This window comes from Lagopus leucura, unplaced genomic scaffold, assembly GCF_019238085.1.
Source record: "Lagopus leucura isolate 7727_CA_CO unplaced genomic scaffold, USGS_WTPT01 Super-Scaffold_73, whole genome shotgun sequence".
Classification (NCBI taxonomy): Eukaryota; Metazoa; Chordata; class Aves; order Galliformes; family Phasianidae; genus Lagopus; species Lagopus leucura.
The window spans coordinates 78,977,011-79,001,028 of record NW_024962252.1 but is presented as its reverse complement, the minus strand read 5'-3'; the positions used below and the strand labels follow the sequence as shown (position 1 = coordinate 79,001,028).

At 39.3% G+C, this 24,018-nt stretch overlaps 1 long non-coding RNA gene across 2 annotated transcripts in view; it reads right to left on the bottom strand.

Annotated features, from left to right (window-relative positions):
- Nucleotides 1-24,018, bottom strand: part of LOC122191859 — a 257,589-nt gene that overhangs the window by 58,547 nt on the left and 175,024 nt on the right. For both annotated transcript variants that reach the window (XR_006182476.1, XR_006182477.1), the window contains 2 exons: nucleotides 19,233-19,306; nucleotides 18,406-18,587 (listed from right to left, as the gene is read on the bottom strand). This is a non-coding gene — a long non-coding RNA (uncharacterized LOC122191859). The remainder of the gene's footprint in view (nucleotides 1-18,405; nucleotides 18,588-19,232; nucleotides 19,307-24,018) is intronic.

Genomic DNA, 24,018 nt, shown 5'->3' with positions numbered 1-24,018 from the left:
CCAATATACATTATACTACCATAAAGTCACACTCAACTGTGGACTCTATTTAGGCCATATGTTGAGCAATCAGTGCTGCCGTGCGGGAGGATATGATGACTAACTCCATGGTCAATTCAGAATTAGTAGAAGTATCACATATGTAATTGTTACCAGAAGCAATGCGGACTGTTTAGAAGGTGTGTGTGATTCCTCCGTAGGCTGTTCTCACCATAGAGTTAAGAAAAATAACCTAATTTCTTCTTTGTTCCTCATTGATGTAGTGTGACTTTTTTACCAAGGAAAAAGAAGGGAAGGGAAAAGCAGAAATACAGAACAGTGTTGGTCAGGAGCTTTGTTTGGAGGGCTTCCCAAGTTGTTTCTAATGTGTCCAAATCAATATGCCATCAGGATCTACCCTCATTCATAGCATAGCAGGTAGTTCTGCCTCCCAAGTGAACCTGTGTCCAACTTGTCTGAACGTCTCCTCTGCTTTGCTACAGAGCCAGGCTTAATTCATCAATACGCCTCCCATCGAGGCCAGGTGGAACATGTTAGTCTGTCCTAGCTTGGAAAACTACCAGTGAAACCCTGCATGACAACTGCAGAAATAAACCCTTGTGACTGGTGAATCACAAATCTCCGACAGCAACACTGCTTTCCAAAGGAAATTTAGTTCTTGCTCAGCCAGGCTGAAGGACACATTTTGAATGCTAAGTACTTGTGTGGCTACGCTGTGTTAGTTCCTACTAGTTTCAAACTTCTGGTGACCTTCATACCAACCTGCAAAGCACATATTTGAAACACAGTGCCCTGATAGCAAGCCTGCTCAAGCCCTGAGTAGTGGAGGGAATCATGGAACCATTCACTCTTTTGGCAGCTTTCTCTTTCCTTCAATCAAAAAAAAAAAAAGAAGGAGGTATTTTGAAGGTGAAACTTCTGGTGGTTACGTGCCAGTCTCACAGTGCTAGCATCCTTAAATAAACATGAACATGCTGCTCCTGCCTTAAAAGGGTTGGTATTTTTTATTTGTTTTGTGGTTTTTTTTTTTTCTTAATCTCAGAAGAGCAACGTTTAGGAAAATACAAAAGTTTTGCAGGTTAGAAAAGCATTTCCCACACAGCTCTAGTTTTAGTAATGGGAGGCCTCCAATATTTCAAGCAATTTTGGTTTCAATTAAATTAATAGAAGAGAAAATAAAAAAGAAAGGGCTGGGAGGGGGGTAAATTTTTCCTACCCCGAGGGAAAATTCAATTACTTAAATTGTTCTTTTGCAGAAGAATGAAACAATTGCAGCAGAAGGAACATTGGAAAATGTCATCTAATCTGCTTCTGAAATGCAATTTATGCAATGAACCATTACTGTGGAGTCCACAGATTTACTCCAATTTAGACTACTAGCCAAACCCTGATTCTCTAGTTCTGGTGTTATTTAAAAACTTTTTAAGTTTTGAGTGTGCCTATTGCCAAAGAAACTGAAGCATCTAGGCTCATTCCACAGAAGCAGCTGAAGCACATGGGTTTCCTTGGCATCTCAACAGCATCTAGGAGATGCCTTGGATGCCAGTGACCAAGATGTGCAGTTGCAAAAAAACAGCTTTTAGGAATAAAGATGCTGAGAAAGCTACAAAACAGCTTTCCAAAAAGAAATACCTATGCTTGTGTTCATACAGCCAGCTAGTGAGCAACAAAGTTAAACTGCATTACCACTGGGTAATGAATGATTATTCTCTAAGCCTTGTTGGTCTATGCCAATCTACAGTATTAGTCGAGATCATTAGTCACAACTAAGGATACAGTCTAAATAAACACGATCCCTAACCTCATGCAGACCCTGGCAGGGCTCACCCTGAGATTCCTGAGAGGGCTTTGCGAATGGTACCTGTATTCTTCTGGAAAGCATATGCACAACCAAAGTGTTTTCAGAAAGATGATTCACTTTCTCTCTGCATGCTTTTAGGAACAATCCCATTCATAGCTAGTAGGAAAGGTAAGTGCTTGGAACTCACATCCAGCAGCCAAGAGTTTTACTCCAGAACACATAATAAAATACCGCTTCAAAAAGACAGTAAATGAAACCAAACCCAAGAAAATAAATATGTAGCCAACATTTTCCAGAATATACCACCTTCAGCTGGTTCTTGTTTTAAGAATATGGTAAAATTGAGTTATTGCAGGTACTGCTGTCTGGAAACGCCCACTATTACAGCTGATAAGATAAACTCAAAGAAAAAATCTTGAAATGGCCTCAAAGAACTCTCTAAAAAAAAAAAAAAATGTAGATCACTGTAAGCCTGCATATTTTGGAAAAGAGTCTGGTTTTCACTACAGCAACATCCATCTCCCCCATTCTGTACGTGTGCAAACACATCGCATTGTTTGTTCTTTTCTTCCAGTGAGTCCAGGGGCTGACTACCACAGCTCTGAATTTCATTAATTTCACTGGGTTTTGCCCTCTGCTCTGAAGCAGTATGCTAGCGATGACAACTCAGCGCTACTAAATGAATCTCACATTTACACTGAGTGCCTGAGTACTTTTAGAAGCTTGACTTTTTCCTACTTCTGTCATAAGTCTGCTTGGCAAAAAAAAAATTTAAAAAAAAAAAAAAAAAAAAAAAAAAAAGCAGCTGAAAGGGGCATGTTCACTTTCAGAATTCAATGAGAGAGTGGAAAAGCAACTTTTTAACATTGCTCAAGAAAATACTTTTCAGTCAAACTCCAGCAGCACACTGCCCAGTTTCTGCCTGCAGAGCTGAGGCTGCCCACGCTCAGAGGCGATTGGCAGCTAATGCCGGGTTCCTTCACAGCGCTGCTAATCTGCCCTAATACTCTCCCATGCTTCATTTAATTTCACTCTCAGGGCTCTTTTTCAAATTCCTCCTCAAATCTTCAAGCAATGCCCTCATTGTTTAGGATTCCTTTACCCTGACAAGGCTGACCTCAGATATCCTCTCCTCTTTCCTGCTCTGTAACTCAGGCAGTCCACTTACTCATTCATATGGTAACCGCACATAATGGCCTCCACATTAATTAAGTAATTTTGGTTCTTTAAGGTACTACAGAGGGGTTTTCAATCTTCCAGTGCCTTTCAGGCCAATTGAACTCATTTATTTTTTTTTGTTGAATGGGCCAGAGAGTACATGGAAGAAGAGCCAAAGAGAGCATGCTCTCTCGTTGGGCCATTTCTTTCATGCTGTTGCAGGACCCCCTCAAAACAACATCAGCAAGTCTAATTTGCCCCAGCAGCGGATGGGAAACTGCCAAAAACCCTGCAGATTAATTTATGTAAGACGTACACTTAAAAGCGAGTGAGAGCAAGAAGGAATGAGAGAGCACTTACAGAAAAAAAAAAAACAAAAAACAAAACAAAAAAAACAAAAAACAAAAAACAAGAAAAGAACATACTGTTGCTGCAGCATGTAGAAGGACCTACTTGTTTCAGCTCTCTTGGGAGCTGAGTGGCCTCAGGACAGAGTCCTACCTTTGATTTATGCTTCTTTTTTATTTGATGCTTCAGAGTTATCTCACAATTCAGTCAAAATCAGAGAGAGAAAAAGAAAAATCATACAGTGCATGATGAGTATTTGAGCAACTGCTGGCATTTCGTGCAAGGACATCTTGGTACTACACAGACAGGCCAAAACAGGGTTTTTGTTGTTTGTGGTGGTGGTCTGTTTTTTGAGGAGTCACACGTAGTACCAGAAAAGGAGAAAAAAAAAAAAAAAAAAAGTGGTAGAAACTTTGCAGTACACTTAAGTTAGTGTTCTACAATTAATACTGAAATCAAAAGGAAATTGCAGATTAATACATGAAATGGATTGCTTGACACTGCAACTGTGACAGTCATAGGGAAGCTTAAGTCCAAGCTATCGTTCCTGCTGAACCAGTAGACTCCAGTTGCTCTCTGATGGCCAGTTGTGATCATCCAGCTATGATATTCTCATGACAGGAGTCCTGCAATGACATACTAAAATCCAGGGGCTGCAATGCTTAGCTAAGTACTAAGCTAAGTAAGTATTCAGTGTAACTTAGTAGGGATCAACAGCATCTTTACGTATGCTTTTTTTCTGTGCACAACTCAGCACACGAACTGAGAAACAGCATGACTGACAGTGGTTAGACGTATTACTGTTATTCCCAGCATGGCCAAGAACAGTCATTTCTGTGACAGATCTCTCTGGTTAGTGATACTGCACCACTCAGGATGCATCACGTGTGATTGCTACCACTGTGCAGTAACCATTCTACTGCTAAATAAAACTGACTTAATTTTTTATGTTCTTAGAAACTCATATCCAGTCTGATCTACCCACCACATCTAAAAACCTTTGTTTACTCTTTATGCAGCCACAACGCTTAGTTCTCAGATGACTGCCTCTAAAGTTCTGAGGAAGTTCAAATTAAGTTTCATAACAGAAATGCAGTATTAGTGTGGACTCATATCTGGTGAGAACTAGTTCAGCTCCAGAAGGTCTGTGCCTTACTTTTTTTTCACACTGTTCCTAATCCTTGTCTTAACATTAATAAGACAGAACTAATAATATTCAAGGTCCTACCTGATCTCTAAATGCTGATGTAATTCGGCAGCAGAAACCTAACTGCAGAAACTTTCAAATAAACCAAACAGACAAAAAGTGCAAATCTAAAAAGATGGTGAAGACATTTTGTGGAATTAGACCTTAAATCTTGGTTTCAGAAGAGACTAATACTTAAGAGCCTATGTCACAACTTTCAGCAAGATGTCAGGTACAGCTAATACAACACTTAATACTGATGCAATTAGATTTGTACTCTTAGGAGTATCACCTATGTCAATCTAAAAAGGAAATGGCAATATAGAGAAGCAGCAACATAGTATGTCTTTATATTTATAAATGTGGTTGTGCTAGGACAATTTTCCAACAAAAACACATCCAGTAACCTAAATGGCTGTACAGATGCCAGATCTTTTATAGGAGACCAAAAGTCTCAGATGTCTTAGATGTCTGTAACACACTAGTTTCACTAGAATTTTGGCAGGTAATAGTGTTTCCAAGCCCATGTGTAAGCACCAGATCACATCTGAGAAAGCAAGAAGATCTTAAGTTACCTGAACAATGTGAAAATATTATTTTTAAAACAGATGAAATGTATAAGAATTGGCAAATTAAATAAGGCTGTCATCTTTAAAAAAAGAAAACCAAACAAAGCCATTCTGAAGATAAAATAACAAAAGTAGATAGAAATCTGGAATAATGCTGATTATATTGGCAAGACTTTTTATATAACCTACATTCATGGAAAATGGTAATGACAGCTATTAGCAATATGTATAATGCTATCTGAGTCAATAGATATGCTGATATCTTCATATATATGAATAGGTAAATTCAATAATTTCTAAATTCTTAATTTCATTATTTAGATCCCCCCACTAGAAGCTTGGAAACTCCAAGCAAAGGGAGAAGGAAGGAATTCCTTATTTTATCTGGCTTTTGGGAAAACTTCAGGTTAATTGATAGAGTCTGTCATTTTTAGGGTAGTTATGACTGCCCTGTCAGAAACAAGCTGGTGTGCCCATGCTGATAGATAGCCACTCCAAGGCAAATCTTCATGGCATTGAAGTCTTGATCATCTATCACAGGTTCAACAGTGCACTGTGGCAGTGTTGTACATGGATTTTTCCTTTGGACATTCACAGAAGATTTGAGAACCTGCCATAAACATTTCTTCTCCTTACCTAAAACCATTTCACATAGACAAAATTGCTCCTGTTGCTCACTTTATATCTGGGGAGGTTTGTAAGCAAGAACTCCAGAGTATTTGGTGCTCCAGAACAGCACAATAACATAGGAACCAAAGCTCATATCAGGCAGTGGTTCTATGAGCTCTTCCTGATCTACGCCCCATCTAAGCATTTCTGGACATACTGAGAATACAATTGCATTCGTATTTTCTCATAGCAGAGCCATGACTTCTATATAGTAAGAAGATGTATACAAGGAAGATGATCAGAACGATGACTGCAGATATCTCAGCATTAGTCCTGCCATAAAGCCCTTCAGATCCAGTAAAAGCCACACCTATTGCCAGTGACTAGCCAACACAGTCAGACTTCTATGATTTCACGATGTAAAGATCTGAAGGATATCTGAATCTCAGCTAATCATTAATGGAACTTTAATATTTGCATAAATTTAAGAATAACAGTGTAATAACAATGAAACAATTATGAAGTTTGCAGATGGCTTCGTACTTGGTATCGTCAAACAGCTATTTGTGTGCATTTCATCATTTATTCTACACACTTATTTATCCTTTGAATTAACAAAGTACTTAAACATTACTACTGGCACACACTCTAACATACATTTTTGCCATGCATAAACACCAAGTGAGAACTAACAAATTGCCTGCCAGCAAGGTGCCCTTGTTCTGCACTTTCCAGAACATCTGTAGAAGTCTGAAGGGCAGAAATCAGATCCCTGGAAAACAGTTTGCCACAGCTAATTCTTTATGAAAGGAAAGAAAAAGAAGAAAAAAAAAAAAAGTATTTTCACATATTTAAGAGGGTTAGGAGATTGTTATCATTTCCTCTGCAAGTCACAAAGAGGTACTTTTAAGAGAATTCAGCTAGGGATTGTGCACTCTTAACTACTCTGAATGGTCAGGCATTGGTTGTATGGCTTAAATGATAATCAAAAACCCTAAAATACATCAGTGGGTTTTACATGAACTCCTGATATTTCCCACTTTTTTTGTTTTTCATTTCAGATATGGTCTTCTGTTCACATTTATAGGCACCGGTATTTATTTTATTTCAGATTCCTTGCATAAGATATTTTTGGGTTCTGGGCCAAATTATGACCTCAGCTGTGCTAATATAAACCAAGGTACTCCATCTTCTTGAGTAAGCTCTCCTTAGTAAGGTGTAAGAAGGACCTGGCCTTCATACCTGATCTGCGGTGCCCTGTAAACATCTCACACTGAGATCTCAAACACTAATATTTGAGTGTCTGAAACACTTAAATATATATCTAAGTCCAATCCTGCTCAAGTTTTTACTGGAGTGCCATTTAAGAACTGTTTGGAGAGAGAGAGGAAAAAAAGAGAAAGCTGGATAATTTGACCTAAGTTTCTAAATTTACCTTTTGACTGTACATTTTTCTTTAAATGTGCTGTGACTCAGACATGCATGCACTTGCCATCTGTGTACACAGTGAATAGCTATACACATTTCATGTGACCAGCCCTGTTTACTTTCTCTCTAAAACAGAAGAGGTCACTGTGTCTGAAACAAACCTGAACTTGAAGCCCAAGTAATAAGTAACGTGAACACAAACAGACCAAGAGATCTCTCCCTGAAATCAGCACAAAGCAGCTGATATTCCTCACTGCCCCCCTACAAACGAGCTAAGTGGGAAGAGGAGAGCATTAATGCTCAGGAAGCCTGAATAGAGCCTGCAATCTGATAAACCCAAGGCTGCAAAGAACTACTCTGCCTTTCCAGGTTACCCCCACTTCTTCCTGGCACAACGTAGTTAGTATTTTGAGTCCCCACTCTCAGAAATGAGGGGAGAAGCTTGCTACAGAGAGAAGCTTTTATCTTCCCAGCTGTATGAACAAACTCAGATTTACTGAGCGAGCTTCTGTGAGTTGAGCTAAATCAATGAAACATCAGCACTCAAACCTGATGCTTTATTTCCTTCAGTCTGAGGTCCTGCTCACCATAAATATGATCTGGACCAGCACATGCGAGATTGTGAAGCAGAAAAGAAATGAAAACAGAATGTGATGGTACGTGAGATCAGCTCCATGCTGATGTGATAATACATTCAAAATTCTCATTTCTGTAGAAAGCTGACCACAGGCACTTCATCAATCAGTATTTCAATTTGTAATGTGTTCCGTATGGCTCTCTGTCATTACTTAATGGGGAACATCCCCTCTGAAAACATCTGACTCGGAGCTCTGCATCGAAAGAGCCGCTCATGTTTCAACCACGTTTCCCAGAAACTGAACACTCAGCAACATATTCATTTTAGTGACAGCCACTGCTAATGAGAAACAGCCATGCCTTCATCAAATCCTTTACAACCCAGAGACTTTCATATTAAACAGGAAAAAAAATTCACTCATTTACATGATGACCAAATCGCTATAATCCCAGCTTCACCATCCTAAAGCTTATACTGTGTTGGTGTCTCCATGCATCCTTTCTTTACACTTTTTGTTTCCCTCACCATTTTTTGCCCCCTATTAGGCCAGTTGTTCTGACATGTGTTCTGCATATCACGAACAGGAAGCTGGACAATGAGTTGCTGGGTTTATCAGAAGCTAAGAGCTAGTGGAAAGAAAAAAAAAAAGATCAGTAAACACACCAGCAGTAAAAGGCTCACACAACACTGATTGTGTTAGATCAGAAGGATCTACTGAAACCAATTAGAAAAGTTGAGTGCCTTTTGTTGGAAAGCTAGATTATTTTCCTCTATTAGTCTCCTTTTTCAGGGGGTGATTGATCTCAAACCTTTTTTTATTTTGTTTTTCCCTCCAGTGTTTTTTGCTGTTGATGTGCTTTGTTTCTAAATAAAAAGCAGCTATCCTAGACTGTAAGTTCCTGATATATTAAACAAAAATTCAGCAGATCTATAATTCATACAAGTTGTAAAAAGTTGAGGTTTTTTTTTCCACAAAAATTTCAGTATGCATGAGGGTAATCACTGTTGCAGAAGATGAGGTAGTACCTCAAGCTGTACTTTCATTTGTAAAAGTCTCTCTGCTGGTTATTCAAGGCATCCCTTTGAAATGGTCATTGAAAACACAATAATAAAACAGCTGGATGTTCAGTATGTCACAGAGTTTAATCAGGAAGATTTCTGCAGGGAAAAAAAAAAAAAACAACTGTCTCACTAATCTATGAAGAATTATTTAAATCTGCCAATTACATAGTGACAACATAATTTATTTCCATAATGAACCTGACAGGCAAAAGCAGGATAGCAGGCAGGGCAAAGTCATTCTTATGTGTGGTAAGAATGAGAGCAGCAGTTCTGCCAGCCCTAAGACCAGGTGGTTTTGCTCCCAGGGACTTCAGAAGGATTTGTTCCCTCTGACTGAAAATGGAAGAAAGGGTTTTTACAGTTACTCACATTTACATTATGATATTGACCAATGTAAGGTATATGGACTTTTGTTTTGGAGGAGAATTGTAATCAGCTGGCTAAATGCTATTAAGTCAAGGTCAGAGTTGAATTTTTGACTGGTACACCAAGTTCAAAGCATGATTAATTAGCACTTTTCATTTCTTAAAACATAGGAACATATTATGTTTCTTCACACTAAGAAAGTTTACATTTTCCTCTTAGATTCATAGCTTTTAAGACTACAGTCCCTCCAGAAGCTTAGCCTGAATTGCTCATACTTTTCATTTTCACCATGGAAACCAATTACAATGAGAGAGGAATGAAATCCAAGCAAAGTACACAACAAAAAAAAGACCCCAAACTTGTTAACTTATCAGGATCAGATGGAAGAGGCAGTAACTCCACTCACTGCAATGGGAATTATTGAGAGAAACCCTTTGAAAATGCATGGCATAGGAATCCAAGACTGAAAAAGTTTCTTTAAGACAAAGATCGCAATATGTGAAATAGGAAGGCTTCAAGTGATTTGAAGTACAAGAAATAACTAAAAAGTTAATAATCCTCCTCTTTGAAACAAAGCATCTAAGATAGAAGATGTGAGAAGTACTAGGTTTAGAAATCAGAAATTGCTTGAGCTAGAGAAAGGGACAAGCAGAGCTCAGAGAGCACTAGGGAGTGACAGGGCTAGATTCTCAGCAGTGAAGTTACTTTAAATGGACTAAAAGATATCTATAAACAAACAAACAAAGCCTGATTTATACTTTACATGTGATAGATAGTACTATTGTGTGAAATGAAAAGCCATAAAGAAAGAGGAAAAAAGACCAAGAAGCAAGGTTATCTACCTCTCAAGAATCTGTTGCAAGTTTACATAAAGAACAGCTACTGAGATTTGAAATACGACCTGTATCACTTCACAGATGAAGAAAAATATCAAATAAGGAAAAACTCACGAAGAGGTTTGTAAGGTAGAATGATTTCTGTTAGCAGAGCAAAGGAAACAGTAACAAGAACATTATCAAGGTGCATCAGCATTTATGGGAAGCAGCAGCTAAAGCCCATCACACATTCAACCAAGGCAGCAGAAGCAAACATTACCACCTACAGAAAGAGAACAGTCTGGGCACGTGTTAAACTGTGGGCTAATCAGGTAACTAGCTCACAGGTGCAAACAATAGGGTTTGGAGAAACTATGTTTTCTCCAAACAAGAAGCTGTTAGGAATCACAGCTGAGAATGACTTCTAGTGTATGCTTCGCTGCACTGCTTATCACCTCAGTGACCTTTATGTCGAATTCATTCAGAAAGCGTATGTGTGTTGTGTTAAATTCAGGCTTTTTTGTTTCATATTACTTTTTGGTAGCACAGAGTGGCTTTTCCATGGGAAAGAGCTTCTAGTCTTTCTGCTTACCTTATACCTCTGGGCTGGTTTTTTTTGGCTTTGGGTGGTCTTTTGGTGCCTTGTGAACACCCACCAATGGGCCCACCATGGTCCAAGGGTACCAGTGCAAGAAGGACCACGTGGACATTCCTGGCTCCTTCTGGATTTAACCCCATCCCAGGGAAAAATTTGAACCTTACTCACAGACCAAAGATGAATGAAAAAACAAAGCCTCCATAATGCTGAAAGTAAGAAGTTACTCATTTTGCATTTCTGAGACTTACACCTGCTTACTTACTTACTTCTGTGACTTAGTGGGAGCTGTGGTGGTGCTCCCACCAAAGTGTCTGCAGAACAGCCAGCCCCAGCCTCTTGCTGCTATCACCCTCTTCTCATTGCTGATAACTAATTACCTAAAATCAGTGATTGCTGTCACTTTGTTCCCATTACTTACAACTACGTTAGAGTTACTGTTTTTGTTATTAAGCTAGCAATAGGCTAAATACCGATTTCCCAGCTCAATTTTTATTCACACAGAATTATAATCAGCAGGCAAAACCTGGCTAAAGCATTCAGTACCACAATATAAGGACACGAAACTATTACAGAGCATCCAAAGGGCTTTAAAGATGGTGAAAGATCTGGAGGGGGAAGGTGTTTGAGAAGTGGATAAGGTCCCTGGGTTTGCTCAGTCCAGAACAGAGTAGGCTGAGAGGAGAATTCATGGCAGCTGTAGCTCCTCACAGGGAAACAAGGGGCAGAGCTGAGCTCTGCTGTCTGTTGACAGAGTCCTAAGGGAAGAGCATGGAGCTACGTCAGGGGAGGGTCAGGTGCAGGTTAGGGAAAGGTTCTGCACCAGAGATGGTGGGCATGGCCTCAAGTTGCTGAAGTTCAAGGAGCTTTTGGACAACACTCTCAGACATAGTATTTGAGCATTGGGTGGTCCTGTGTGGAGCCAGAGGTTAAAATCAGTGATCCTTGTGGGTCCCTTCCAATTCAGGATATTATATGAATCTATTTTGTTCAGATTTATCCTTTCATTTCCAGAGCTACATAGCTGCACCAAATCTAGGGTGACTCGTGTTTCCATTTGCAGTTCAGAAGCTGCCTCCTACTGTCCCCCTGAATCAGGGGTTTGGATGAAGTGTTATTGTCATAGCCTACATCACTGGAAGAAAGAAATTTATTATTAATTAATCAGCCCTTCATTTCATAGCTTTATAAAACATTCTTGCACAAATAAGCTAGACAGCTTTTGTTTGGAAGGGATGCAATGAAATCCAAGAATTAGACTGCAAGAGGAATTTGCAGTGTCAAAAGAAAGTTAATCACAATCATTCTCTTCACTTGTTCTGGCACAGATTTAAGAGCGTGATTTTATATGAATTTAGTAAAGGAAAGAAGAATTGTTATGCTGAAGTGATCCTATTGCAGTCATACTGAACATTTAAAATAATTTTCATCTTTGACTTGTAAGCCTCTTCAGTTTGGAGCCCTATCGTAAGCTAACATTTTGGGATATAGTTTTGAGTTCACAAAGAGGTTTAGGGACTTAATAAAGGAATCCTGATTTCCAGCATATTAAATGCTCACTGTAGGGATCTGAGGCTTATATCCCATTATTAAGCCTGACCTTTAGCTTGCCCTGATGTTCAGCACCCTTCACTGACTTTTGAGGGGGAATTTATGCCACGTTGCTTGTCATGTGTGACTAACATAGCAATGTGGTCAATTTTCACACCTTGTTATGTGCCCTCTGCATAAGAAGGGATTTACAATAACTGTTATTAGCGATAAAAACAATAATCATCAGCCTAATTTATGTTATTAGTTATACAGAATTACAGGAAATTACTGAACAACATATCTGCCAGTAAAAATCATGTGTTCCTCCAAAATACAAATTAATTTTAATATTTAAGGAAGGTTACTTAGTAACAGTAATAAAATTTATTATGATTAGCATGCTTAAACGCATTTCATAAATCTTACATTGCTTATATAATAAACACTAATTTTATTTTAAAAAATGACTTACTATCGGCAACCTTTTTACTGCATCAATACAGATGTTATTGAGTTATTGAATATATTCAATTATTTAACACATTTTTCAAATTATTGAAAACTGCAACATACACAAAGAAGGAAAATATAAAATTGGGAAAATGCAGATCAATGTTTTCTTACCTATCACTACTCTACTGATTAGAAACATATTCCAGAGAACATACAGATTCCTGCACATATATTTTCACGATATCTTACATGACTGTTAAAGATGAGTGTTATACAAATATACTAGTAGTTTTTTTATTCTGTTATCCTTCCATAGGCACTAAATAAAGTGACATGTACAGGCCAATGTATTCATTTATACAGAGGTCAGTAGAAGACAATCGAAGTATGGCAAATAGCACTGTTGTACTTCATGGGTAAATATGTATATTTACCCAAATAAATATGTTTATTTACCCTATATATATATATATATATATATATATATATATATATTAACTTATAGGCACCTGCTGATGCTTTTTAATCATTCTATTCTCTATTTTTAAAATACTCAGGTATTTAACTGTATGTTTATGTGCTTTAGTTAGACAGTTGTCAATTAATAAGCATTGTTAGAATTCAAAACACAGCATTTTCATATCTCTTGAATCATTCCCTGAGTACAACCCTTATATGAATAATCCATTAAAGGCAAATGAAGTAAGACCATAACTTATTTCCAGACACGTTGCATATTTATTCAAGACTCTCACTGTTTCAAAACTACTTTAATATATATATATTTGTAATTTTAACTATACCATGTTGCCTTTTAGTCAGGAAGCTGACACAGAAATCAGCCCTCTCTGCAGCAGCCTACGATGGTATTTGGCTATACACACAGCTGCTGGAGCAGCTCTTTGTGAGTGTTACCAAGGGATGCCTGCAGAAAGCCTGTTTGTGCTTTATGGGAGAAGGGAGGGCTTCTCTACAGTCATTCAAATGCTTTTTCTGCTAATGTTGTACAATCTCCTTCCAACTTTTGAATCTCCTGGCACATTTTTTTGCTCCCTGTTGACCTCATCTTCATATAAAGCATGACTTGGAGAAAGAGAAAACAGGTGGAGGCTCAGTTTTCCATTCTGGCCATACTGTTTCTTCCCACCCGGCTGCCCTTCTTCTCCCCCTTCCCTCCCCTACTTCAGTTACTCAACAAAAAGCAACAAGTGAAAAACTAACCAGGGAAATGCCTCACAAAAAAACATTCCATGGCACCCTCTCCCTAGCGCACACACAAAAGCCAGCCTTAGTGATAACCATGCCTTAGTAATAACCACAGCCATCCAGCAAATCCTAAAAACCCAACATAATGACCATAGAAAAGTGTGAAATGCTAAACTGTGTTATTCAGTTAGTTCTTGGCAAAACAGTTTTAACATAAACAGGTTTGACCTCTGATTAGAAATATGCTTTTTTTTCCCCTTTTCTTTTTTTGTTGTTGTTCTTTTTTTCTTCTCTTTCTCCATTTTCTTACTGGAAGTGAATTATATTCAGAGCTCTCTGGTGCATAGATAAATGAGAGCAAGCATATTTTTAACTTGATTACCCTCTGCAGTGATGTATAGAGGCACATAGCTACAGTAAGTGATTCCATGAGGAGAGAGGGGGAGGGAGGGGAAAGCCCTCCACGGATATGATAAGGAAAGCTGGGATGAATTGTGGGCTCTGTTCTCTGTTATCCAAGGGTGGCTAGCTGCTGCTGCACTAAAGGCCTTTATTCCCTGCCTGTGGGAAAGTGGTGGGCGAAGGCTGTGTGTTCTCAGTTACACTGCACATGCAGATTTTAATTAGCTGGATTAAAAACAAGACCGTATCATGTCCTTTAGCAGTATTCTATCTAGAAACAAAAGATTTTCTTTCCTGGCTTCTGCAAGCAGCACAGTAGAGCATTAATTAAAAAAAAAAAAAAAAAAAAAAGGTCATGGCAGTTTAAGATGAAAGGTCACACATGATAGAAGCTCTATGTGAGGGGGACATAGTGTTTATCTCTGTGATAAAGGAGCCCTGTCCAAGCAGGTCAGCACAACATGCCTCAGCAGTAGGAAAATATAAACATATGGGGTAGATAGATAGTGGAATGGGGAGTTTGGCAAAGCAGGTTCAGAAGTGGAAGTAGAGAGGGGAAAAAAAAAAAAGAAAAAAAAAGATTTGTTAGAGGGAGAATATAAACTGAAAGGATCCAGCTTTAAAATACACAGCGAGGGTCAGAAAGAGCCTGAGACAGAGCCAGGGGTGATGGCTGCATAGCATTGCTCAGCACCTGTGCATTGTGAACAAGTGCCAGTTTGTGCTGGACACTGCATAAGGGGCACCAGCCCTATCTGCACAGCCATAAGGTGCTGATAGGGCTGGGCACTGCCTGCAACTCTGCCCACAGAAAGGGAGGGAGATCTCAGCCCTGGTTCACGCCTTGAGTCTCTGCCTAATCCCTAAGCATTCCCACGCTGGAAGGTGTCTGGGTTGAAATTCTTTTGTTGTTATTTGGGCCACTACAACTAGTGTTGATTTTGTTGTTTTAGAGCTGAGGCCCAGACTCACCCCCAGAGAAGACCAAAGGAATCTGCACATACTTATAAAGGAGTTAGCAGCTCTCTAATCCATAGCCTCTGAGGCTTTGCCCTGGAATGCACTGAGCACTTTCTACACCACCGATATCAGCGTGAAGGACATTCAAGTCCTCTTGGTTCCTCTCAAGATCATGCTGCATAAATAAACACATACTGGCCTTGCAAGCCTTAGCTGATGCAATAGTCTCTGTAGGTCTGAACAGAGTCACTGCCATATGCAAGCAACCACAGAAGAGTGCTCTAGAATTAGGGGCAACGAAGCAGGAACAGGGAACCAAAGGAAGGAAATCAAGTGGTCCTCTTCTACTTTGCTGAAGTGCATTCCAATTCACAGAATCACAGAATCATTTGAGTAGGGAAGGATGCTTAAAAGTCATCTAGTCCAACTCCCCTTCACTAAACAGGGACACCTACAGCTACATCTGATTGCTCAGAGCACTGTCCAGACTGGCCTTGAGCGTCCCCAAAGAGGGGGCATCCACCACCTTTCCTGGTAACCTGTTCTAAAAGTCCAGGTCAGAAAATAATAAAAATAATTATACACACACACATATATATATATGCACATATATATATATATATATAAATTTGTATGTTAATTAGTTTTATTATTTCTTCATAACACTTTCCTTAAATAGGATTCACACACGTGTATGTTGAGCTCCATAGCCTCTTTTATGAGACTGATCCGTGAATAGGTCAATTAAGAAACAGGCTTTTTAACCTAAAAGGAATATTGAGTGAAAGCCCACAATCAAGTTCTCATGGTTCAGCATGGCGTTACACACCAAACGATTGAATTAATTGACAACATACTCATACCCTGTAGAAAACCCAAATTTCTGAAATCAGTACTTGTCAGCTTCAGTAATTCAATCATATGTCTGAGCCTCAAGAAAAGTAAAGGCTAGTGCTAGAAACCAGAAACCTTCTGGATAAAACAATACTGTTTTTCATTTAGAGCAGAAATTTGGCATAGTAGTTACCTAACTCACAAATTGATAATACAATGATTAAAACATCTCCATTCTGCTGCTGCTGAGATCACTGGAAAATCATGGTTTAATTCAATACATGCGGGTCATTTCTTAATACTATGTGACTTAACGTAATCATTTTATATTTTGAGCTTTTAAAATCAACTTGATCTCCACTACCATTTATTTTTAAAATAGAAAAGAAGATAATAGCACAAATTACCTGGTTCCTACTCATACTGCTGGATGCAGAAGTACAGCATAGTGAAGGATAGTTTTATATGGGTTAACTGAGGTATCAGGTGCAGAGAGTTAGCTCTAGAAACAGAGCGGGCACTCCCCAGATTAGCACAGCCATCCCTGTAGAATACTTTAGGCTTATACACACTCTCCCTCTGAGCTACACTGAATGTATCCTGATTAGAGGGTGAATGCACTCATGTCCATTTCATAGAGTTTAAAACAAATTTCCTTCCCAGATTTGTGAGGAAAAAAAAAAAAAAAAAAAAAAAGCCACAGAAATCAAAGGGAGTTTTATGTTCACATCAGTTTAGTCTGTTTATGCACCTGGTGTGTTTGTGTTGAGACACCTTGCAGCTTTTAACTCTTTATCCAAATGAGTTGAGGAATCACAGATGACCTAAGCTCCTTGCTCAAAGACACTGGAGATTGTCTGCCAGGAAATAAAGCTGAAGCTGGCTTTTCCAGAACCTCTGCCTGTTTCTTAACCCAGAGGATCAGTCAAAACTAACAGCAAATTTTGGTCAGGCAACAACCCAATTTCATTACTCTATAAGACTGAAAAAAAAAATGTTCATTGCAGTATTATTTTGGTAATAGCCAGAATGAGGAAAAAAAAGAACACAAATATGAAGGAAGTGAACAACCTAATAATTATTCCTCTCAGTATCTTCTGATCATTGAGGCCAATAAAGGTTTTCTGTAGACTCTTGCCAGTGTGACTGAGGTTTCATTCTGACACTAGTAAACTTAACAAGACCACCAAGGCACGGATGGACCACCATGGATGGCTTTGTGCCTACTACTAAATTGAACCCTGGCATAATTTTAGTTCAAGCTAGCTAGCATTCTTCCAGGCAATGCCAAAGCACAGTTTGGATATTAGCTGGTATCAGAGACCATCTCCAGTAGAGATTTTGGATGTGGATGCTGTGATTTGGAGTGTAAAAGGAGTTCAGCTGTGTTAATGCAAGCTCTTTCATTCCTGTTAGTTTCCAGGAAAAAGCTCTGAGAATTTTATTTCATAGTTTAGATGTAGTTGGTGTGCCCAGATCTTTCTTTCCTTTCCAGTATTACCAAAGCCAGCAATCAATTCTCAGTCCAAATATTGGCACCGTGACATAGCATTCAGCAGGGTGGCAGGATTAATATCATTTGACCATGCGGTTCTCATAAATGCAAGACAGTTCATTATATTTTAAAGAAGAGTACTGTTGTTTGGGAAGGGGACTGAAGCAGAGCTAAGATTAATAAACAAACCACAACGTAAAATGATACAAACAATTGAAGAATGAATAGTCCAATTTGTTTCAACTAGTTAAGGGCTAGGTCCCCATAACTATAAACCTGTCTAGGAAGTAAATAAATATATATATGGGTAGTCTTTTTTCTAAATACAAACTGTGATGTGTAAATTAACATTAAAAACACAAACCTTTGAATATCATATAAAAAATTAGGTAGGTTCTGAATAGAAGAAAACAATCATTTTAAACAAAGACCTTCTCATTTAAAGGAATAATGATCAACATGTGGCTTACATGTAGTATGTGGCAGCTGCAACAACATTCATATCTGTGTGCCTGTTCTCAGGCATAGCAAAAAGTGTTGAAAACAGTAGCATTCCTCATGGATTTGCTCCAGATCCCACAGAAGTCAGGGAGAACCTACCCTCCGTGCTTGCTTTCACATTTGGGCAGCACAGTAAATGTTGAACTAACAGACCACAACTATGAGGCTCTCTTCCAGCAGCCAGGCACATAAGAAACATTTTGAAGTCAGCATTTTGGGGGAAAAAGAAAGCAGTAGAGAGGTGGCACTGCAGCCACCTGGTTCCTTCAGCAAAGCCTGTCTTACATTAACCCTGATGTCTACAAAGGCCTTGAAGCCTCCAAGATGCATCAGATAAATAACCATAGTGGAGTTTTCTTTTGGCAGGGTTAAGTGGGGGAGTGTATGTTTTTGCTTACAGTTACCCTTAATGTAATGCCATAAAACACATTATCCCTACTAGGAATATTCCTAACACAATATCAAATTATCACAATATGAACTTGAATTTTGGATGAGCTGGCCTACCTGTTCTAGAAGGATGACATCTCATGTCTCTCATGACAACAGTGACATCTCCCAGGAAACAAATTACTCTTTTTATCTCTGCACTGTACTTCTGATGCTTCTGTCCCACTTCAGATCATGCTATGGGGAAAAGGCTGGAAGCAGGGTAGCTGATCTCTTCTCCAAAGAACACCACCATTGCGCTGAGTAAGAAGACAAAAGTATTGGCTTGTGAAGAAGATAAGGTCCTCCTACAGCTGCCCAGTGGCAGACCAGATCCTAAGAATTGTGAAAGGTGTACTGTAGCAATTTAAAAGTTACACCAGAGGGGCTACAAAAGCACATATGCGCACAACACCAGTTTTTCCGTATCTTCAACGCAGATGGCTGAAGTTCCTAAAGAGGAGCTCCAGTAGGCATTGTTGTGAAGTGGATTGCAAGTCCATCCTGTTTGGCGTGCTTAGCTTTCCTATAGAAAAAATATTTTGTGCCAACATGAGTCAAGCTAAGAACACGGATCCTTGTTCCTAAGTTAGGTGTATTCACTCAGACCATTTACACCATCAGCTCTACATGTAGGATGCCAAGGTGAGTGAGGAAGAGGCCTGCAATGGGACATCACATCAGACACTGTGAACTGAGGAAACTGTCTGAAGAAATAGTAGTCTATTGTGTGCAAATTTGAAATCACACTTATGAGAGGTGATTGGAGGTAAGCTAATTTCCAAGTAGTTTCTTAAATAACTGTTTTTTTGTTGTTGTTGTTTTTGTTGTTGTTGTTATTTATTTGTTTAGCTTTTACATCTGACTGCATTTTAAGTTAAGAATGTTCCATAAAAAATACATACCAATATGAAGTCTGGGAACTTTTAGCCTCCGCATTAATTTCAAATCCCCGAGAGGACCTTGATAAATGATGTCACTGAAAAAAAAAAAATCCAAATCATAACTGATATTAAATCATACGGGTATCAAATGAGAGACCTAAATTTGAGACCTTTAGGGTCTCAGACCCGATAGTATTGTGGCATGCGCAGTGCAAACAAGGTTTGCTCCCAAAGACCTGGCACCAGCATTGCTATTGTGTAACACAGCTTTAAACCTGCTCTGAAGCAACGTTGTAAATCAGGACTCATTCCACCAAAGTCAATGGAGCTAAGTGACCGTAAAACTGGTATGAGAGAGAAATCAGGTTGTTAACTTCTAAGTGGAGTTTGCACTCCTCTCACAGACTTTGTTGGGTCAGGCTGTATTTTATTCACTCAGAGTGTGAAATGAGAGCCTCAAGCTATGAAATGAGTATTTGATTGCAGTAAAGCTATGCTTGATATAACTTAAGGATACTATACTTTTAGCATAAACTTCTTTACCCATCTCCAACAACACTGCCTAAATTGGAGTGGAGGTGTCTGATTCTAACCTCAAACAGCAACTTAGACCATTGTCTGCCTACACAATCTAACGATAAGAGTACTGAAAAGCAACTACAGGCTTCCTTCTTTGACCTGCAAGTTCCCAAGACATTTCCCCAGAAACACTTAAGAATCCCCCAGGAAAACAAGAGAAATAACTTATCTATCAGATAGTGGTAGGAGATAGCTGTAGAATTCTGGTCCTTGCTCTCAGGAATTACCTGACTACTATCATGAAAACAGGAAACTGGGGCCAGAAACCGGAACCTCAGAACATCTACCATACCATCCATGTTTTAAACATGGGCTTTAATTAGTGTTTTATTGTTCAGAAGATAATTGCTACTTGAATTCTGAGTGGGCTGAGGTGTTTAATATTCAGTGTTGGCTGGTTGAAAGGGACTTATCCCTCAGGAGCACTGAGGCACCACCATTGCACTGTAAGATTTAAAACACATAGGTGTGCAAAGTGTTATCTAAAGTACTCCACGGAGGGTATAAAATAGTCTGAATTCAGGTAAAGCAGCCCTATGTATCCATGGGTCAGAAGAATAACCTCTCTTTACAAGAGACCCTTAAACTCCACGTTAATGCTCAGTAGCAGTCAGACAGCAGACAGGATATACACCTCTGATCTGCTCACTTCTAAAAGGGCGTAGAGAAAAAGGAAAGCTCCATGGGGGTTATCCAATGCACAGAGAGCTTCTCTTCATGAAGAGTTTAGGTCACAACAAATTCTTCAGTTTGGAAAGAGTGATGAGTATTTGGCATAAAATTATGACCAAAATAAAAAGAGACAATATTCTTCAAACTTTTATTATGTCCCATAAAGACTAGGAAGATAATAGTAGGAAGAGTGAGGCGTGCTAGAACTAGGAAGACTAGAATGTGATTTCCTCTCTTACAGCTACACAGCATTATAAAGGTCACACTCTACAAAAACACAAAATACAATTAGATACGTTATTTAAAAAGAGCTATAAATGGCTACTAGACATAGAGAGTCCTTTCCTTTTTCTTTCTTTGCATGCATTCTGGAGATCTGATCATTCACTCAGCTTGGAAGAGTTCCTGCATTTGGTATCATTTCATTACTTTCATAAAAAATACACTAGAATTCATCACAACACAAGGTTATATAGAAAGATAGCAGATTTACATATTTATCCAAAGGAAAAGAATGTTAACTAGAGATTAAGAAGCTGCCACATCCAGATCTGGATTTTAAGTTATTCACTGCTGAGAGGCATCTGGAACATATTTAATGATTAGTGTTATTAGCTTTATGTTATGTGTTAATGTGGGATTGTGTGCAAAAGTCAGTCAGAACACAGCTCCTGATTTCTGAATTCCAGCTACACTGTAATTTTGAGGCATTTATTCATACTGTTTGTTTTTGCCCCTGGCTTGGCTGGAAAAGTACAAAAGAGACATCTAAAATATTAAAAAATGTCAAAGAAAATATATAGCTTATACGTATACATTCACCAAAGAGTTGTATGAAAAAGCAAAGGTAATACCTGAATTTTTGTAACTGCAGCCTATAAGCATCTGTCACTGCACAGAGGAGAGGAAGTTGCCAGAGAAAAAGCCCTGGCCCAGGTTAAGTGAGTGCATTTCAAGGGTTTTGCTGAGCTTTCACCCTTGCTGCCAGGCCACCCTGGCACCAAGTGCTCTTTCCGCAGTGTTTCAGTTTCTGTTTTCTCCAGGTGGTAAGGAGCTTTCTGTTTTATCAGGGGGGAAATCTGGGTTTGGCAGGCATAAAAAAAGTGTTGTTCACTTTCTCTGAGAAATGTAAACAGCATCACACCCAGCCAGCAGCACCAGTTAGTGTAACAGCAGAGAAGGAGGCCGTTCATATCTGCATGTCACCTCTCTAGGGGCACATCCAGATGAAAGTAAAATAATTAGTTTGAAAAGGCTCGTCCATTTATCCTGCTGGCATAAGACCTTTGTTTTATTTTAAGGGCTTTTAGGTTCCCGTTTCCCATTTTTTTTTATTATTTAAAATAAAAGAAAGAAACAAAGAAAAAGAAAGAAAGAGAGAGAGAGAAAGAAAAGATGCTGCAGTATGAAAAAGCAGCAACCCTAAAAGCATTCAGAGAGAGTGCAGTAGTTTCAGCCTTCTGTTTGTGCGATTCCAATAGGTGTATTTAAATGTAAATGCTAGCCTTTCACCCCTGAGCCACCTATTCTTGCAGCCAGCAGAAAGAGAGCATTCATGGTATAATGTCTTTATGAGGACAGATCTTATACTTAATTTCTCATGTGAATCAAACTCTTTTATAACACATTTTTGCAAGATTAAAAGAACAATATTAGTCTAGTGGCTCAGCAGCCAGATCACTGCCCTGTCACATGGAACCTTGGGTTCAAAGGGATGGCAGGCAGCTTGGCTGGGAAGCGTGGAGTTGGAGCTACTCACTGTGTGGCTCGCTCCTCTGCTGCCACTGAAGCATTCAGTTCTGCACCAAGTGCTCCCTGGGGCAGCCACTGCCACCCTCCCACCAGCTTCTGGCTGGAAGCTTTGCAGGGAGCCATTGGGGAAGGGCCTGAAACCCCGACTCTTCCAAAGCCATCTGTGCAAGCTTGTATTTGCACAGTGAAGAGGATACTCAGGAAGAAGGGAGACTCTACAAACAGCTGTGTTCACTGTCCCGAGGCCCTTTGCCCAGTTACACCACAGCACATTCAGGTGACCCACGCACATGGCATGCGGGTGGCAGCTGGGACCCACAGCAGAAGACAACATGGCTGTGGTTGGATCCAGCCCAGACCCTTCTGTGCCAGGGAAGATCCCCACTGAAGCACAGGGCAGAGCCCCAAGCGCTCAGTGTTAAGAGACTGATTTCATAAGAACAGAAAAAGATCGCATTCAATTTGGCTAGACAAACTGAAAATTAAATTAGTTAAGCACAGGCCAGGCCAATTGTTTTATCATATTTTCCCTCCACTGAACCAAAATAATTTTTCTTCAGAATTACTTCTTTTTTCTCTCCATGCGAAGTACTTCACCATCACACCACCTCTGTGTAACACTACACACAGTTTGTGGCACGGCCTCAGAAAGGCCGTAAGATGTCTGCATCATACAATGCTGTAAACTTGGCTCTGCTGGGTACTAGAATTATCACTCACTGGGATGCTGCTCAGAGGGCACAGTGTTAGGGGTCTGTGATATTTTTATCCTTGAAGATTTTATGTCCAAGTCCAAGACATCCTATTTTCCCCTTCCTCCAGCCATATGATGCCAGACAGAGATGCCTGTGTGTGCCACACGCGTGAGCCGTGATGTCAGAGAACCCCATTTGTGCCTTCCTTTCCACTTCCCTTTCCCCTGCTGCACAGTATGCGTCCTGCTGTGGCACCAAGCACAAGAAAACCAAGGGGAAATAGCCTATTATTTTAGGAGGTGCAAGACCAAGCACATGGAACAGTGAAATTCTTGGAGAACACTTCTGTAAATGTTTTAAGTTGTAATATATTAAACAATTAAGAGGTGTTGGTATTTCAATGCTCCAGGGCTCCTGAAACAGGGAAGTCCCCTTTAAAAGCATTAGAGTGGAATGTGTATGGTCATGCTCTTTAGAAGAAAAACGACCTCCCTTTTTTCCCCCTTTCAGCAAAAAGGAGTTTCAGCTGACTTGCTTTTTCAGCTGAGGAAATGAGGCCAGATTATTTCAATGCTGTTTTAAACAGTTAACTCTTTAAAAAGTCCAAAAAATAGAATCAGTTGTCTTGAAAGCCCTACTCAGGTAATTTAGAAAACAGTTTGGCTAATAACCTTAATATGCTGCTTGTATACCTGGGACTGTCAGCAGTGCAGGTTACTACAGGTTAATCAGTACATTGCTGATAGCAGCTGCAACCACCCCCTAAGAAATCCAGGCAAAATGTTTTTTCCTGTTTTCCTGACACTGACAAATCAGTGTCTGTGCACCATCAAATCAGTCTAGAAGGACAAGAACTGGTAACTGACAATTCTTAGCTGAGAAAATATTCAAAATTTAGTGTAGCTAATGGCTGCTTAGTTAATTCTTAAAAAGCTCTTATCTGTGTGCTTAAAGTACATGAGAACAGAAAGCAAGTTCTCTTATGCACGTAGGCAGGGAGGCAGTCACACACAGGACACGTGTATGTAATTACATATATACATCAATTCAGACTAGCTCTAGGAAACTTTTATAGAAACAATTAAACAATCATCTACTGGTCCCTGTAA